Here is an 18,919-nt window from a genome sequence, read left to right on the forward strand (position 1 = left end):
ATCTACAAAAGGAACAAAGACACATAGAGACATATTTTTGGAATTTTGGTTAGTAAACAAGAAGAAAATAAAGTATGATTCAATCACAAATGTTCTTGGTGATCTCTCCCAATGCAAACCTAATGAATGAGGGGTAAGGAGGATGCCAAGGTGTGATCTCAAAGCAAATGCAAATGATGAGATATCATGAGAGATCTTAGGGTCAAATTTGGGGTCTTACAGCTGCCCCTATTTAAGGACATTCTAGATGAGGATGTGAAGGTTAAAATATTCGTATCAACTCAGCATAATGGACTTAAATAACAACATCTAGAAACAAATTTTGGTCCATAAGAGACCTCATGATGCATATGTTATGAATGAAAAAATAATCTTTGTGGGGAATATATTTCCACAAAGGAAAAGAATCCAGAGAAACGGAAATTCCACAAGAGCATGATACATCCCATAAGGAAAACTCACTAGGGAGTTAAAAACTCTAGGGGTAAAAGCGGTGTGTAAGCCATACTATGACTTGAAAACTAATGGAGACACGAGGGATTTTCTATAAATCAATGGAAAGACTCATACTGGGGAGAAAGGAAACCTGCATCTATTGGGATAACACCAATACATCAAGAAACACCCGTTGGGAAAATGCGTAAATCAGAACAAAGCTGAAATATTCACGCAAAAGGGGATTTGATTTCTCAAAGAAATACGAAACCAAACTCAACTGGGGAAGAAAAAAATATTCAACACATGAGTAAAAGAGATATGTTATCTACTACTGGTTAATGGGTAAAAAGATAATATACTCGAACAGGGGCACATCTGTGAGGGAAAAGATCCCCTGTCCTTATTTTAATGATGCCAAACCTTTTTAGTTGCTCATAATGTGTGCTTTGGACAGTTTCATCATATCATAGAATGCATTCATCCTCCAGCATGCTAAAAGTATAAGTGAAATGAGGCCATGCATATATGAGCATTTCATATATGTGAATGATGCACTTGATCATCATTGGTACCTTAGGTTCATAAGAAAATGGTTTGAATTGACCAAAATATCAAAAACTCATTTTTGACAGTTTAAGAATTTTGAGTTGACTCATAACTTGAAGCGTAACTCTCGGGTCCAAACAGGTCGAGTCAATGAGTCAACTCATGACTTGGATTAGTAGAACTATGAGTCGGCTCATGACTTGGGGCGTAGCTCTCGGGTTTGAACAGGTCGAGTCATGAGTCGACTAAACTCTGGAAAAACCTGTTTGAGTTGACTCATCCCCTGTTTAAGCCGACTCATTGGCTATTTTATTTGAACCATGTTTCCACGGGTCTAAATAGGTCGAGTCATAAGTCGACTCAACTATGGAAAAACCCTGTTAGAGTCGACTCAACTGTGTGAACAGGTCGACTGGCCACTGCTGGCACTCAATTTTCTGCTGTACATTTTCGCAAAATTATTATGTTATGTTTTTTACTTTGTCCATGCATCATATAAATATTCTAGAGTCTCTTCTTCAGCATAACAACAAGAAAAGTGAAAGATATACACCAAAGTGCTCTTCATCTTAATTCTAAATTGCATTTCTCAATAATCACACATAACAATCTTTGTTGAGCATTGTGCATTGCTTTGGTGATAACGTCCAAATAGGATTGTGTAATCTTAGTTTAGATTGAGGCTTTGTGTGTTTTTTTCTTGAATAAAACCATTGGGGTTTTTTCCTCCAAGAATTGGGGTTTTTTGCACTAACCTTTGCTTCACAGATTTAGCCGAGTGAAAAGTTTGAAGAACGGTGGGTTCGGTCAAAAAAGTAACGGTAACCGGAGGATTGTGAAAAAAGCTTAGGGTTCAAGCGACTTGTGTTCGAAATCAGCCAAGCTGAAGTTTTGGAGAATGTGGCGTTCTTGCAATAAGGTAGTTGTAACCAGAGTTTTGCTCGAAGCGCTTGAAGGACTTGGTTCAACTCGAATCAAGGGGAGAGAACCGGATAGGATCTGCAACAACATTAGGGGTTGATTGGTGGTGATCATTTGTTCTCCTATATTGACTTTGCAACGTGTTAATAAAAACATCTAAATTCTAAATTTAGAATTGAGGGCAGACGTACCCTAAGCGAGGACGATACGGGAACCCCCTCAAAAAATCCGGTCTTGTTCTCTCTATCTCTTAACTCTTTAAATTCTGCATTAGTTACGTTTTGTGTGAAATTAATAGTAAAATCAATATCGCTTGATTGTTGTGCAGAGTAATTGTTAGATAAATTGGTGCAATCACTTTGATTGCAACTGAGTAAAATTCCGCACATTCAATTTAAGTGAAATTGAAACTTGGTGTGGAGTGCTCACCAAGTGTTCGATAAAATTAATCTCACATAAATCTAGTAATATTTTACTTGCTCTCTTATTGTGTTAAGACATTATTAGAGGTAATGATATCAAGAATTGTAGTGGTTAATCGATTGATTTAAATAGTGGTTGATTATCTCTATCGTAGTTATTCCATTCGGTTTCACGCATATCCTATCTTTCCATTAACGGATCGTTTAGACGATTATAATCTAGGGTGCTTATGCAACCATTAAAAACATTTTTTTTAAAAAGCGATAAATTTCAAAAAATGATCTATTCAACCCCCTTATAGATTGGTACTATCCTCTAACAACATCCGTTACTGGTTAGGGTAAACATATCAAGGATGACTCGTTGAGAAAAATGAGGCATATTCATTACCGGTTACTGGGTAAGAATGACCTAACGGGAAAGGAAATCAAATAGGAACTGTAACTACCTGTTACTGGGTAGAAGACCAAAGAGAGAGTATTCGTCACTAGTTAAATTGAACATATCAAGGATAAACTCAGAGGAAGAATATTCTCCACTAGTTAGAGTTAATGTATCAAGGATAAACTCAAAGGAAGAATACCCGTCACTGGTTAGAGTGAACATATCAAGGATAAACTCCTGGGAAAATGGGGTTTACAACTATCTGTGGGGATAGAAGACCAAACAAAGAGAAAATCCATCACTGGTTAAAGTGAACATATCAAGGATAAACTCAGAGGGGAGAATAGGATTTATATCTACCATTTACTGGGCAAAATACCGCAAATAGGAGTTACCACTACCAGATACTGGGTAGCAGACCGAAGAAAAAGACAATCTATCACCGGTTAAAGTGAACATATCAAGGATGAACTCTTCTGGGGTAAATAGGAATTATAACTACCTTTTTACTGGGTAGAATACCAAACATGAAGAATATCCGTCATCAATAAAGATGAACAAATCAAGGATAAACTTGTTGGGGAAACTAGGAAAACGAATCCGCTGGAGAAAAACAAGGAAGTAAATTACCTTTTACCATTTACTAGGTAAATTAACACAGGTAAAAGTACTTAACATCAAGAAGGATATTACCATTTACTGGGTAATAAACTCTCGGGGACCAAAATATCTATCTAGGTAAGAACTAGAAAGAAATAGTCAAACAAGACTCGACCAATTGGGGATATAACTTGTAGCGCTAAATTCATGATCATCAAGCTATGGATAAGCTTGACGTCAATAAAACCAGAGTCACCACTGCGCTTTTATTGTTTCCAAAGGAAAAGGAAAAAGTACGAACAAAACCCAAAGATAAGAAGTTTTCATATCAAAACTAATAAAATGCCAGAGATTACAGGTAAGAGGGTTGTTTACACAGAGGGAAGGTGTTAGCACCGAAAGTGTCCTAGGTACTCCTAGGGAGCCCTTTTTTATGTGGGTATGTGTTTTTGGTACAAATGATGTTTGGTAAAAAATAGAGTGTGGGTATGAGAAAAGAATTCATTGATTATATTTTTGTGTTTGACAAAACCTTCGGTCTTTTGCCTACATACCAACATAAAAATGAGGGATTAAAACCTCGTAGTTCATGGTAAAAATTTCAAAGTTAGTGAAATGCTTTTAACAAAAGGATTAGTGAGAAAGGCAGAAAGGGCCACAAGTTTGAATGATGTTGTTAGTTCTTTTTGTGTTTCTTTGAAATTTAAAGTGAATATGATTAAGTTTATTTACAAATTTGATTTAAGAAAAAGCTTTAAAAATTCATTACCATAAGGCCAAAGTTTCTAACCATTAAACATGTCTATGTTTGAAATCACAAGCAAACGAAGTTTTTGAAAATACGGAGAGATTTTGAAATTTAAGAAGTGGGAGTAGATGAAGAGACTATCCTAAGCACAAATTTAAAAGTTAAGAGTTGAAAAGATCTGACCAATGGGATGCAATCCAATAGACAAGAATGTCATATAGAAAACCCACTTTCCCTTTGGACTTTGAATCAAACAATAAACCATAACCAATCAGCAATATCCAGACATCATGAAGATCAAGGAATCAAATAAAAATAACCACATCCAAGCAAGAAATTCCCATAGCTAGCAATCTTCTTTGTCTTCTCATGTATCAGAGAAATATTCCTTGATCAACTCTGAGCAAAGCATCAGACACAAGATCAAAATAACAATTAAGCACAAAAATAGAGTAACAGGTGAATTCAATTAAATTCCCAAGGTTTGTATTAGATGAAGGCTCAGTTCACAATAACTCAGTCTCAAAATGTTTGCATTGGCCAAGTCCTTTTGCATAGGGAATGATGCATAGTTCTAAGTCCAAGAGTTCAGATCAAGATCAACAGTCCACCTAATGTCTTTTAAGGTTTTTGTTGTTATTAGATACTTTAAGGTCCTAAGACCACAAACAAAACTAAAGTGCACAAATAAATATATACAATCACAAGATATCGCTCAAATGAGAAAAGTGAAAATGGCTTAAACATAAACAAGTTAAATGGAATGTAAATGGCAATGAATGCTAAATGACTGAAATTTAAATTGCATAAAGTAAATGACTTAAAAGTAAAGCAATATTAACAAGAGTTAGTCAAATGTTTAGTCAAAGGTTAGTCAAGTGTTAATGGTGTTTTTTAATTGATTAAGTCATTCTTTGGAGAACACTCAACCATTCTTTCACAAGTATGAATCCTTAAACCAAGACATCTTCCCTGAGAAGGGCTCTAACTTGGATAATTCAATAAGTATTCCACTAGCTCCGATGAAAGGAAAAAAAAGGCCAAGTCTCCATACAATACCATAAAGAATGGGAGACTTATAATCTCACTTACTAGAATGTTACGCCATTAGGGTCAAACGTAGCTCTATGTTAAGCAATCGTAATTGGACTTATGTAGAAGTCACAACTATCTGAGGTCGGGCAATAAAAATTTAGGTGTTAATGCATGTTAGAGATTTGGAATTAAGAACCAAACTCCTAAAACATACCACAAACTAAAAGAAAAGGTCAAGAGAGATGGACCTATCTCAATCATACTTGTGTTAGTGATTTCATTGGTCAAATGAGGGAATGGGAAATAATAGGGATGAAGATGAAGAGGGAGGGGAAGGTAGAAACACAAATTGACCAAGGGAGGATTTTATCAAATCAAAACCATTCATTCATTTTGGGAGATGAAATGTACATTTCATCAATCCCCTAAATCCAATGATTTTGATCCAACAAAAGTCAAATCAACCTTGACCAAGGCAAAAACAGAAAGTCAAACAGCACAAGACCATAAGAATGGCTCAACATAATTTTTAAACATTTAATCAATTAAAAATCCAATTAAAAATAAATTAAAATACATTTTAATTTGGTCAAAACCTAAAATCTTTTTAAAACACCAAATAAATGGCAAAGAGATTTATCCTAGGTCAAACAAGGTCAAAGGACCTTGGACAAAAAAATTTATGATTTTTGAAAGGTCAGAAATATTTTTAAACAATTAAAAATATGCATAAAAACATTTAATTCATGAAAAATATCAAAATTAACCCAAAAAATAATTTTAATTCAGAATATGAAAGAGAAAAATATTTAAAGATTTTTGGTGAAATTCCCATTTTTTTGGATTAAAAATGAAATTTCTATGAATTAAACAAAATAAAAGGATTAAACATAAAATCAGAAATTAAAATGAAATAAGAAAAAACAAGGGCCATCAAATCTCGCTCATTATATTAGGTGGCAGATCTGATTGCCACACGCGTGCGTCCCATGGTGGACTCAAGTCAACCTGCTGTACGCGTGGTAATGCAAACCAAAGATCCAGATTAGAACATCCAAACATGATCAGATGGCCAGGAAGTGTGACAACACACCACAAGAGCTAGACCTCCAGTCATCTTCTCCGGTGATCTCCACCGGACTGGTCTAACATTATCTCAATGGAAAATGAAAAACAAGGACACTATTTCAAAGAGAAAATGCTCATGATCACGAATCTGGCCTCAATTTTATCCAATTCCAAGTATATAAAAAGATACAGAGATTTGAATTTTGAGGATCATGAACTGGGTTGCTTCGATTTGACCTCAAAGCAACTCAATCTTGCTATCTACATTGGTAGGACTTCAGCCAAGCAAAAATCACAAAGAATGGTGAAGAATTGAGAGAGAATCGAAGAGATGAAAATTTTGGAAAATCACCTTCGAGGGAGCTTGAATCTTGCTTGATCTTAATTCCAGTTGGCCTTGGCTTGACTTCAGAAGCTTACAGAAGTTGAATTGGATCATGGAAAGGCTTGGATTCTTGGAGTTTCAATCTCAAAATAGAAGGAGATGTGAAACTCGATTTTCAAATGAAAACCTTCAAGATTGTCCTCTAATGGTGAGGGTTAGGATTGCAGGTTCAAAGCTTCGGCAAAGTGATCTTAATTCTGAGCATTGAAGGTCTTATTTATAGGCAAGGCAATTGCTTTCTACACATTTCAAACATTGTCCAAAAATAGAAATCTCTCTTGCATGCTTGCATGGGCGTGTGATAGGCCCATGAAATGATATAATCGGGTACAAAATTCCTCTTGTCCAATGCTGAAAGTTTGTCAAGTGATCATGCAACGATAATTGGAATGTGAACATGAAATTCATCCAAATGTAGCCTTGTGAAGAACCCATGTGCAAATCCTCCAATTCTTGGCCAAATGATATGATCTTGGCCATTTGGGAAAGGTGAGATCAAGGGGAACAACTTTCATGTTGAACACTGAAATTCTGGTATCAGATATGAAATGTCGAAGGTAATGTCACGACACTAATATCTGAGTAATGCAAACAGAATAAAGATAGAGAATAGTAATGCAAGAGACACAAGCAATTGTTAACCCAGTTCGGTCTAACTCACCTACATCTGGGGGCTACCAAGCCAGGAAGGAAATTCACTAAAATAGAATCAGTTCAAAGACTCTCCGTACACTTCAACAAGTTACAGTCTTTCTCACCTAATCTCTACCCGTGCAATTTCTACCTAAGCACTCTTAGATATGAGAACCCACTCACTTCCCTACAATCACACCTGTGATCTTAAACAATAATTCCTTGAGAAAAGAAAACACTTTTCAATGACACACTCTTGATTTTACTTCACAGTTTCAATCAAGAAGACACACACTTGATCTTGCTTCACAACTTTGATCAAGTAGACACACACTTGATCTTGCTTCACAACTTTGATCAAGTACACACACACTCTTGCTTAACAGCTTTAGAGTGACAAATTACAACCACAAATCAGTCCAATTCAATCATCAAAAGATGACTTGAATGGCTTACAAGTCTCACGACTAAACAGACACAAACCCTAACTCTCTCTCTATATTTTGCTCAGTATTGGTTGTGTTTCAAATAAGGTTTTCCATGTCCTATTTATAGAAGCATTCAGTTGGGCTTAGACATCTTGAAAACCCTAATCTATTTTCCAATCAAATCTTCTCATGACAGCTGGTTAGATCTCTTTGGAAAATAAGTAAATCAGGTTGTAATCAATGATTGAATGCGCCTGCAAATCAGATCTTCAATCATACATAGATTGCCATTAATTGTGCAATCACAAAACACCAGACATTCACACTAAATGTTCTGTGTACAGGATGTCATGACATCGGGTCTGACATCCTGGAAAAATCCTGCATAATTCCATAATTCCTTTTATAACTTCTATCAAGTACACAAACATCAGATGCCATGGTATTGTGTATGACATATTGATACAATCCTGCATAATTATGTTTTTCCAGCAGGAACACATTATTAGAAGCCATGGCATTCTGAAACAATCCTGCATGATAATGTTCTTGAACTCCAGCAGGTACATAGGATATCTTATGTTAAGACATCACACATAACATTTTGTGAACACTCTTTGTTTTACCAAAATTGCTGCCAACACATAGAACCAACAAACTCCCCATTTGGCAAATTTTGGCTAAAACATATATCTATCCTTTTTGTTCACAAGAAAACTATCAGTAGTTAAACAATAGTTTAAACAACAGCAAAAGCAAACATAATTACTAGATATAAATACTAGTAATACACACATGCACAAGGGTACTTCTCCTCCCCCTAAATTTGTGCAACAGAAACAGAATTACTAGTTATGGATGCAACTAGTAAGACACACAAATGCACATGTTTACTCCTTCTCCCCCTAAATTTGTGCACACAACAAACATCTTCTTTGATAATAACAGCACTTGTAACCACAACACCTGTACCAGCCAGAATGTCATTCTGACATCTGCTTCAACATCAACACCTGTGCACCACATCAGACATCCCCTTTGACATCTGTAAACAGAACAACATTCTGTTTAACACTAGCTGTCCATCTGTCCAGCCACATACATATCCTTACAACTCCAGCTCCACATAAACACTTCTCCCCCTTTTTAGCCAAAAATTGACCAAAGGTGACCAATTAGTCAAAATAAATGTCAATTAGCCTAGGAGAGAATGTCAGCACAGATGTCATAACATTAAACATGTTAAAACATAATTGTTCAGGAGATACATACCACCATTATACACAGCTGTGATAGCTGAGATAATGAACAAATCCATGGAACTCATTAAGAGCCCAAAATATTACAAACAGACATCAATGAGGACTGCCACAAATTACACATATTTCAAAAAAACAGTAAAAACTTCAGCATCCAAACATCAGGGGGGGGGGGGGGGGAACAACTTCCATAACATCAGCCACACATCACCAGCCACACTAAGAACATTCTTCAAACACACACACCTCCCACAGTCTTCATCTTCAGTCTTCAACACAAGGGGGGGGGACATCAATCAGAGGAAGAAGTACCATCTTCACCTTCAGAGTCTTCAGAGCTTTCAGAGCTGGCACTAGATTGAGGTTTTGACCTCTCTCTTGAGGTATTGGAATCTTCACCAGCCTTCTCCATTTCTTCTTTCTCTAGGCCACTAATAAGAGCCTCCAAAGCCTCTTTTCTTACTTTGACAACCCTAATACCATTCTCCAGTTCCTTGCAGGTTTCCTTCAACTGATCAATTAAACTCCCTTGAGATGCAGGCTCCTTTCTGGAAGATGTCATGACAACATCATTGACATGACTTCCCTCAAATAGCTTATAATGACTGGATAGTGGGGGCTTTCTTCTGCTTGGAATGTCACTAGTACTCAGAATTCCTGGTTGTTGGCTCAAGATGATACCACAAATAAGGGATAGGAAGGCAATGGGCAACTTCACTGTATTTATAGAGGTATGTCTGACAATTTGATCAAACACAAACTTTCCAAAATCATAGTTTATCCTGGTTCCAATTCCATGAATGATTCTTCCAAGACCAATGGAGATGGTTGAGATATGATTAGTAGGCACCCAGTTAGCTGAACCAATCTTGTGCAAGATTGCATATTTGACAGTTAGTTTGCCAGTTGATAGGTGATTCCTACTAGGCCATTCCTTAACTTGGCCAACTCTAATAGTCCTACAGACCTCATTGTCTGTAGTCTCTAAATCCACTCCTCCATCAATTCCTCTCCCTAGGAACTTGTTGATAATGCTTGGTGAGAATCTCACACATCTACCTCTTACAAAAACCTTGCAAAATTCCCTGCTGTTCTTTTCATAAATATCCTCAGGGATATTCACAATAAACTCTTTCACTAACCCCTCATAACATTGGGGTAAAACAACAACAGTCTTCATTAGTCCAACATTTTTGATCAAATCCATGACTTCCTTTATCTCAACAGCCTCTTTGCCCAACTCTCTTTCAACTGCTACCCTCCTCTGAATGATAAACTTCCATTTTGCAACACCATCTTCTAAATGAAAAGAGATGTTATCTAAGTGTACAACTGCAGCTTTTCCTGGAGACTTCTTAACAGCCTGCCTTTTTGCAGAGGAGATGTCAGGGACATCGTCTTTGACATCCTCTTCAGAGTCAGAACTATCTCTTACTTTCCTCTTCTTAGCCTATACTTTTCTCCATGAATTGGAGGGTCCTACACCAATAGTCTTCTTCCTAGTTCTGGCTGTCAGCATTTCATCCACAGTCTTCCCTTTCCTCGTCTTCAATTTTTTTACAGAACTTGGTTTTACATGATGAACCAAGGTGTCATCCTCTTCCTCTGAACTTTCTTCCTCCAGATCAACACTATCCATGACCACTCTTTTCTATGATATGATGCATAAAGAGATTGAGGTCTATGTTGATGATATGATTTCCAAATCATGGTCTGAAACTGAGCATGTTAAGTACTTATTGAAGTTACTCCAGCGTTTGAGGAAGTACAAACTCCGTTTGAATCCCAATAAGTGTACATTTGGTGTCCGCTCTGGTAAGTTATTGGGTTTTATTGCCAGTGAGAAGGGTATTGAAGTTGATCCTGCCAAGGTCAAAGCAATACAAGAAATGCATGTGCCCAAAACTAAGAAGCAAGTCATAGGTTTTCTCGGCCGCTTGAACTATATTTCAAGATTTATATCGCATATGACTTCCACATGTGTGCCTATGTTCAAGCTCATTTAGAAAGATAAGTCTTGTGATTGGACTGAGGATTTCCATAAACCTTTTGACAGTATTAAAGAATATATGCTTGAGCCTCCGATTCTGTATCCGCTTGTTGAAGGAAGACCATTGATCATATATTTGACTGTGCTTGAAGAGAGTATGGGATGTGTTCTTGGTCAGCAAGATGAATCTGGTAAGAAGGAATATGTTATTTACTACCTCAGTAAGAAGTTCATCGATTGTAAGTCTCGGTATTCTATGCTTGAGAAGACATGTTGTGTTTTAGCTTGGGCTACTAAGCGTTTGCACCAGTATATGTTGAATCATACTAGTAGGTTGATATCCAATATGGATCTAATCTAATACATATTTTGGAAAGCCTGCTTTAACTAGGAGGATTTCCCGTTGGCAGATGTTGCTATCTGAGTATGATATTGAATAACTAGCTCAGAAATAAATTAAAGGTGGTGTCTTGGTTGACCATTTGGCTCCCTAGCCTATTGATGATTATCAGTCAGTACAGTTTGACTTCCCTGATAAAGATATATTGTATTTGAAGATGAAACAGTGTGATGAAGCATTGCTTGAAGAAGGGCCAGAACCTGGTTCCCATTGGGGCATGGTATTTGATGGAGTTGTTAATTTATATGGCAATGGCGTTGGGGCAATGATTATTACTCCTCAAGGCACTCATTTTCCATTTACAACCAGATTAACCTTCAGATGTACAAATAATATGGCTGAGTATGAGGCTTGCATTATGGGGCTCGAAGAAGCCATTGATCTTAGAATCAAATATCTCGATGTCTATAGAGATTCAGCTTTGGTTGTTAACCAAATTAAAGGTGAATGGGAGATGAATCAACCTGGTTTGGTACCATATAGAGATTATGAAAGGAGGATATCAACTTTCTTTACAAAGGTTGAGTTTCATCATATCCCTCGAGATGAAAACCAGATGGCAGATGCCCTTGCAACATTAGCTTCCATGATTGTTGTGAATTATTAGAATGGAGTCCCTCAGCTGACTGTAATGCACCTTGATAGGCCAGCTCATATATTTTCTATTGAAGAGATCAAAGATGATAAGCCATGGTATCATTATATTAAGTGTTTCCTCCAAAGTCATATTTACCCGCTTGGGGCATCTTTGAAAGACAAGAAGACTTTGAGAAGACTGGCTGACAACTTCTACCTGAATGATGATGTGCTTTACAATAAAAAATTTGATATGGTTTTGCTCAGATGCATGGATACACACGAAGCAGACCTATGAATGACTGAAATCCATGAAGGTTCCTTTGGTACTCATGCCAATGGACATTATATGGTAAAGAAGATGTTGAGAGCATGTTACTATTGGCTAACAATGGAATCTGACTGTTGTAAATACGTGAAGAAATGCCACAAGTGTCAAATCTATGCGGATAAGATTCATGTTCCCCCGACACTTTTGAATGTCATTTCATATCCATGGCCCTTATCCATGTGGGGAATTAATATGATTGGAATGATAGAGCCCAAGGCATCAAATGGGCATCTGTTCATTTTAGTGGCTATTGACTACTTCACGAAGTGGGTTGAAGCGACATCGTATGCTAATATAACCAAGCAAGTTATTGTGAGGTTTATCAAAAATCAGATCATATTCCGATATGGTGTGCCATGTAAGATCATTACTGATAATGGATCAAACTTGAATAACAACATGATGGAAGAGCTCTGCAAAGATTTCAAGATAACACATCATAATTTTTCTCCCTACAGACCCAAGATGAACGGAGTTGTTGAAGTTGCGAATAAGAATATTAAGAAGATTATCCAAAAGATGATTGTGGCGTACAAAGATTGGCATGAGTTGCTCCCGCTTGCTTTGCATGGGTATCGTACCTCCGTCCGCACTTCGACAGGGGCAACCCTTTTCTCTCTTGTTTATGGAATGGAAGTTATGTTCCCCGTGGAAGTTGAGATCCCATCAATGTGTGTGTTGATGGAAGCCAAGTCGACCAAAGTTGATCAACTCAATTTAATTAAAGAAAAAATATTGACTACCATGTGTCATAGTCAGCTATATCAGCAAAGAATGAAGAAATCTTTTGACAAAAAGGTCAAACCTCGTTTGTTCCGAGAGAGTGACCTCGTGCTCAAGAAGATCTTATCTTTCAAACCTGATTTTAGGGGAAAGTGGGCTCCTAATTATTAAGGCCTATATGTTCTCAAGGGAGCCTTCTCAGGCAGTGCTTTGATTCTTACAACTATGGATGGTGAAGAGTTGACTCATCTTGTGAATGCCGATGCAGTCAAGAAATACTTCTCCTAAAAAAAGAAAAGAACAACTCGCTAAGCTAAAAACCTGAAAGGGAGGCTTAGGCAAAAATGAGCGTCTTGGTGGATTGAAAACCTAAAAGGGCGGTCCAGGAAAAAATTAGAGACATGAAACAAAAAAATCATCCCGGTAGACTGAGTAACTCACCTTGGGGCAATCTAGGCAAAAATTAGGGATTATGGCAAGTAACTGCATCCTGCTAGACCTGATCATTGAAGCAACATAGCCAGTCAGTTGGTTCTGATTCATCATTCTCAACCAATGACAAAGCGCAATTGGATTTCAAAGTCGGTAGGGAGAGTAGTGGTCATTGTATGCAATGTAGCCTTTTCCATGTATATTACCATTTTCAAACTTTGTAAAGATCCATGGAGTCCTACCTTTTGCGGACTACCATTCTATTAAATAAAGTTATGCCTTTATCCAATTAGTTTGTTATTATTATTTGTTTCTATTTAATAAAATTACATTTTTATGATGATGATTTTGAAATAAATAAATCAATGAATAACCATTTTTATGAAATAATAAGGCATTTACTTTAAGAATATTGAATTCAAAAAAAAGAATGTCAACAACAATCTGAGAACGGTAAGTCTTGACGTGTGAAGCATTGTTGCCTTCCCCAAGCAGTGTTTGAAGGTGTTTTCTCCTTAAATAGTTTGTTGTTTATCTCTAGTAGAGTTGATGTGTTGTTCTCCTTGTAGTTCATCATCTTTCTCCAGCTGTTATCTTTTGGGGATTTTCATCATCGGTTTGCATATTTTTGTGATTGAACCATGGATCTCCAGTAAAACCTTTATTTGGTTCTCAGATCCCTAGCACGCCTTTATTTGGATGTTGCATAGTCGTGGCTTAGTTTCTCCCTTAGTGAGTTCCTGCAAGATTGGTTGTTATTTGGTACCTTGGAATTGGTTTATTTCTCAATTCTCTGAGAAGAGTCTTATGACTGATTGTTTTCCTTTTGAGAAATTTGTTTGCATTTTTGCATCACCATGTGGTGTTTATTTCCTTTTTAGAAATAATCCTCACGCATGATTCTTTGTTAGAAATAATCCTCACGCATGATTTGTCCTGACGAATCTTAATCCCCTGTGAAGTCCCCACAGAGTCGATCTTGATTAATGAGATATCTAGTTGGAGTTTGTCTTCTCACCGGTTCCCCACTCAGAGTCTTGCCACTTGTTGTGACGTGGATTCCCCGCATAGTTTCCTCTTCTGGTGAAAGATCTCCCCATTCAGACAGTATTTAATTCTGAGCAGTATTGATGTAGTTGTCCCCTATAAGGGTGTCTCCCATTTGATATGGTATTGGCCTAAAATCCCCTGAATCATTGACATCCCTCGGCTTGAGATGTGGCTCCTCAACAAATCACTCTTATCCTTATTATGTTGGTTCATATCCTCAGAAGTGCTTTCTTCTCATGTGAACTCCAAGCAGTATTTTTTCCTCTCTCATTGAGTTTGATATTTAGGAAAGATCTTTGTAAATAATTGCTTATCCCCTAGAAGTTATTCCTCCTCTCCTGAGAGTTGAGTTTCTAAGTTGGATTTGTTTTATTCCCCATGACTGCTGATATATCTATTCTTCATGACCACTGAGTCTTCAATAGCTTTTGGTCTGATGCATGTTCTCCATGTCTTTCTTCAATCAGAGTTGAGCATTGCATTTGGATTGTGATATCCCTAGCTTTCCTTGAGTACATGGTTATGTACTATCCTCAAGGAATTGAATATTTGAAGATAGGATTTATATCCTCGAGGATTTATTTTGATCCCTAGCAGGTTCTCCAGTTGGTGTTCCCATCTTGTTCAGGTTAACCGAGTATCTAGTTATGATGATTGGATCTTCATGTTTGTATCCTTTGTGCTTATTTGTCAGCATAATCATATACATACTCATGCATATAGATGCATACGCATTGACCTGATTTTATGATCACCTACTTTAATGATATCATTTCGCCATGCAGATGTGGTGTGTCTGTCCTCCTTCAATTTAGAGTGTCAGCCCCTTAAGCAGAACAAATTTATCCTTTTTTCTTCCCCATTGAGTTATTTCCTCATGGATGATTATTATTTTTGTTTCCTCCCTAGTTCATTATCTGGATGGAACCACTCCCCTCGAGTTATATCCTTGTTGGGTTGAGTCTTGTTTGACCGTTTCTTTCTGGTTCTTACCTAGATAAATCTTTTGGTCCTCTGAGAGTTTATTATCCAGTAACTGGTAATATCCTTCTTGATGTTGAGTACTTTACCTGTTTTAACTTAACCAGTAATCGGTAAAAGGTAATTTACTTCTTTAATTTCCCCAAAGAATTTACTTTCACTTCCCTAACGGGTTATATTTTCTTTTTGCCAGCAGATTATCATTGCTCAATTACCCAATACCTGGTAATCGTTTATCCTTTTCTCAAGCTAGTCATTTTTCTATTATCTACCCAGTAAATGGTAGTTAACATAACTTCTCATTGATTTTTCCCCTGCAGTCTATCCTCACTAACTAGAAACATGTTACCCAATAACTGGTAATGGATATTCTCCCTTTGGTCTTCTATCTAGTAACTGGTAGTTTTAAATCCTACTTTTTGGTCTTCTACCCAGTAACTGGTAGTTTTAAATCATGCTTTTGTTCTCTTTGGTCTTCTATCCAGTAATTGGTAGATGTAAATCCTAGCTTTGATCTTCTACCCAGTAACTGGTAGTTGTAAATCCTACTCTTTTGGTCTTCTACCCAGTAACTAGTAGTTGCAAATCCTGTTTTTCGGTCTTCTACCTAGTAACTGTTAGTTGTAAGTCCTACTTTTGGTCTTCTACCCAGTAATTGGTAATTGTAAATCCTACTTTTTGGTCTTCTACCCAGTAACTGGTAGTTGTAAATCCTACTTTTTCATTTCTCTTGAAGGCTATCCTTACCCAATACCCGGTAATGGATATTCTTCCCTTTTGAGTATATTTCCCAATAACTAGTAGTATAACTCTTTCATGTGGTTGATCACCTTTGTTAAGCTTCCCAGTAATTGGTAGTTGGTGATTCTTCCTCATTTTCCTCAGAGAGTCATCCTTGAGATGTTACCGAGTAACTGGTGTCGCAACCTGAATGAAAGAATGCGAAAAAACACAACCGGCGAAAAAAAGAAATGTGACAGAAGAGTCGCCACCGTGCGTTATTTATCCCAAAGGAGGGAAAGGAAACGCTCGAAGTAAACCTGAAAAAAGGAAAGGAAAAGACAAGGTCTCGCAACCAAATCTTGGGTTCGGGAGCCGATTATGCGAAGGGAAGGTATTAGCACCCCTACGCATCCGTTGTACTCTACGGGATCCACTTTTATTGTTTTTGTCTAAAGGGTGTGGATTTATCTAATGTACTATTTACTAAAAGAGGGGTCAAAAGAAAATGACTCGCACGGATGTCGCATCCACAACATACGTATCTCATCTGAACATGAGAATCAGAGTCTTCGTAGCTCGGCTGCCTATGGGTTAAGGGGAAGTGTGCTCGGTAAGACATCGCGTCTTATGCCTACGTATCTCATCTGGAATGAGAATCAGAGCAGGCCGTATTCGCCTAACTACGGGTTAAGGGTTGTGTTTTGGGCGAACGACGTTACTACGCAATCTACCGAATGCTCGACCTTTGGAGACTAACTCGCCTGTAGTAGAAGGAGTAAACGTGTTCTTAGGAGAAGAAAAATCAATGAGTTAAGGGTGTTTTAGGGATGCTCATGCAAAAAGGCAGTCCTAGACGAAGGAACCGCGCTACCTTAATTGACATGCAAACGGGAGACTATACGAAGCCTAGCAACCCTATGGAGAGACGATCACACTATACAAAACAAACATGCATAAAGTAAACACGCCGACAAGGGGCTCAAACATACAGGGGTAGGGCTTTATTCAAGAGGGGTCATATCAACCTCGACAAACAAGCCATGGAAAGGTAATCAAACGGGCTCTTAACCACTGACATTGACCGTCAGGGTGAGCAGATCAAAAGGGTAATGAGGATAAGACCTCATAGCTCTTAACCCTGGGCAGGGCGAGCTCATGACAAGGCGTGGGGGTTCAGAAAGGTGGAACCCTCTCCACTGACTGAACGGACAAAAGATCTTGGGCTTTTGTTCTGAAGCATCGACACGTAGTGTGATCTTAAAGAACGACGCACCGAATAACAGGGGATTGACTACTAATCCCTTGTATCCGTCAATTGCCTCTCCGTGGAGGTCTTTAGCACTGGTGCCTCTTTTGGGAGGTCTTTAGGCACAAAAATAAACACACAAAACATTGCCTCCTATCGTGGTCTTCCAGCTAAGAAAGCGGTAAAATGCGGGAAAAGTAAAGGGGTCGAGAGGTCTACCGTACGGATAAAGATCTGAAGTAACAACAACTAAGAAATAAAAAACCCAAGGACTCTTCCGAGCTAAACACCATCAAAGAAAGCGAGTCAGTACATGTAATCGGAATAGACCTGCAGGTGGTATCCCACAAATAAAGTGGAACACCAAGCAAGCTATCCCTGCAAGAGTATGTGAGCCCTGACAAAAACTCAACGAACAGGTTAGAGTAACATGATGGAATCAGGAGAAAATATGACGAACACAAAACAGACTAGGGCAAACAGAAAAAAAGAATCAATTACTATCACGCTCGCTACTGCTTCGCCTAGCGAAGGCTTAGCGAGGCTTAGCTGTAGGCTCGCCTAGCGAAGCGGCTAGCGAATGCCTGCGGGTTTTGGATTTCCCATTGATAACAGTACGATTTTAGAAACTCTAAACCCTATGGTATCCCTTAAGGAAATCAAGTGATCAGACATTCAAAGCATTATTTTACACATTCATGCACATCTAAACCCGTGGGCAAAACCTAACAATACCTCATACATTTAGAGAATTCAAATTGAAAACATAGGGTAATGGGAATAAGGGCAAACCTGATTGGAGAGATCGATTAAACTCGAATGGCACGGCTGGGTTTGCAAAGCAATGTTAGGGTTTGCGTGAGATGGAGGTGAAAAAAGTGTGTGAGTCAGGGTGAACTTTTTAGAGCTGTCTGGAGGCTACTACAGATTAGTTCGTAGGTCTCTCTCTTCCAGGGAATAGGAATAGCCTTTTTTCTCCTTTTTTTTTCTCTAGGTTTTGTCTCAATGAACTCTAGTATTTATAGCCCAATTTTCGTGGCTTTGTGGGCTCAGAATGAAGGCAACTCAAGCCCATGACTTTTTGTTATATTTTCAGAAATGCGCGCGCTTCGCCTAGCGAAGGATCTACTCGCCTAGCGAGCATGACAGTTCAGCTTCGCTAGGCGAACCAGTCTGCTCGCCTAGCGAGCATGAAAACCTAACATATTTTTGCTCCTTCAAGATTAGCGTTCTGAATGATGAATAAGCCCCATTTGAACCTGTTGGGAGTAACTCAAGTCTTTCCCTTGTGTTGACTGATCACCCGGATAGAACCCACAAAGTGTCTTGGATGATATTCAAGCTTCTAGGATCTGATCTTGATTGACATGATGAAATGCAATATGAAATGTTAAATGACCTAAAAATGAATGCATGAATGAGGAGGGCAAATTTTGGGGTGTTACAGCTGCCCCTATTCAATCATCAGCTAACCCGAGCAGGATGAAAGCGAACAGCTTATCAGACAAACAGGGTGAGCTGTGATTGAATACCAAATACAGACCAAAAATTTACGCTCTGAGAGCACCACAAAAATGTTGAAATACACCGCGCTGTCTA

This window comes from Lathyrus oleraceus, chromosome 4 (genome assembly GCF_024323335.1).
Source record: "Lathyrus oleraceus cultivar Zhongwan6 chromosome 4, CAAS_Psat_ZW6_1.0, whole genome shotgun sequence".
Taxonomy (NCBI): domain Eukaryota; kingdom Viridiplantae; phylum Streptophyta; class Magnoliopsida; order Fabales; family Fabaceae; genus Lathyrus; species Lathyrus oleraceus.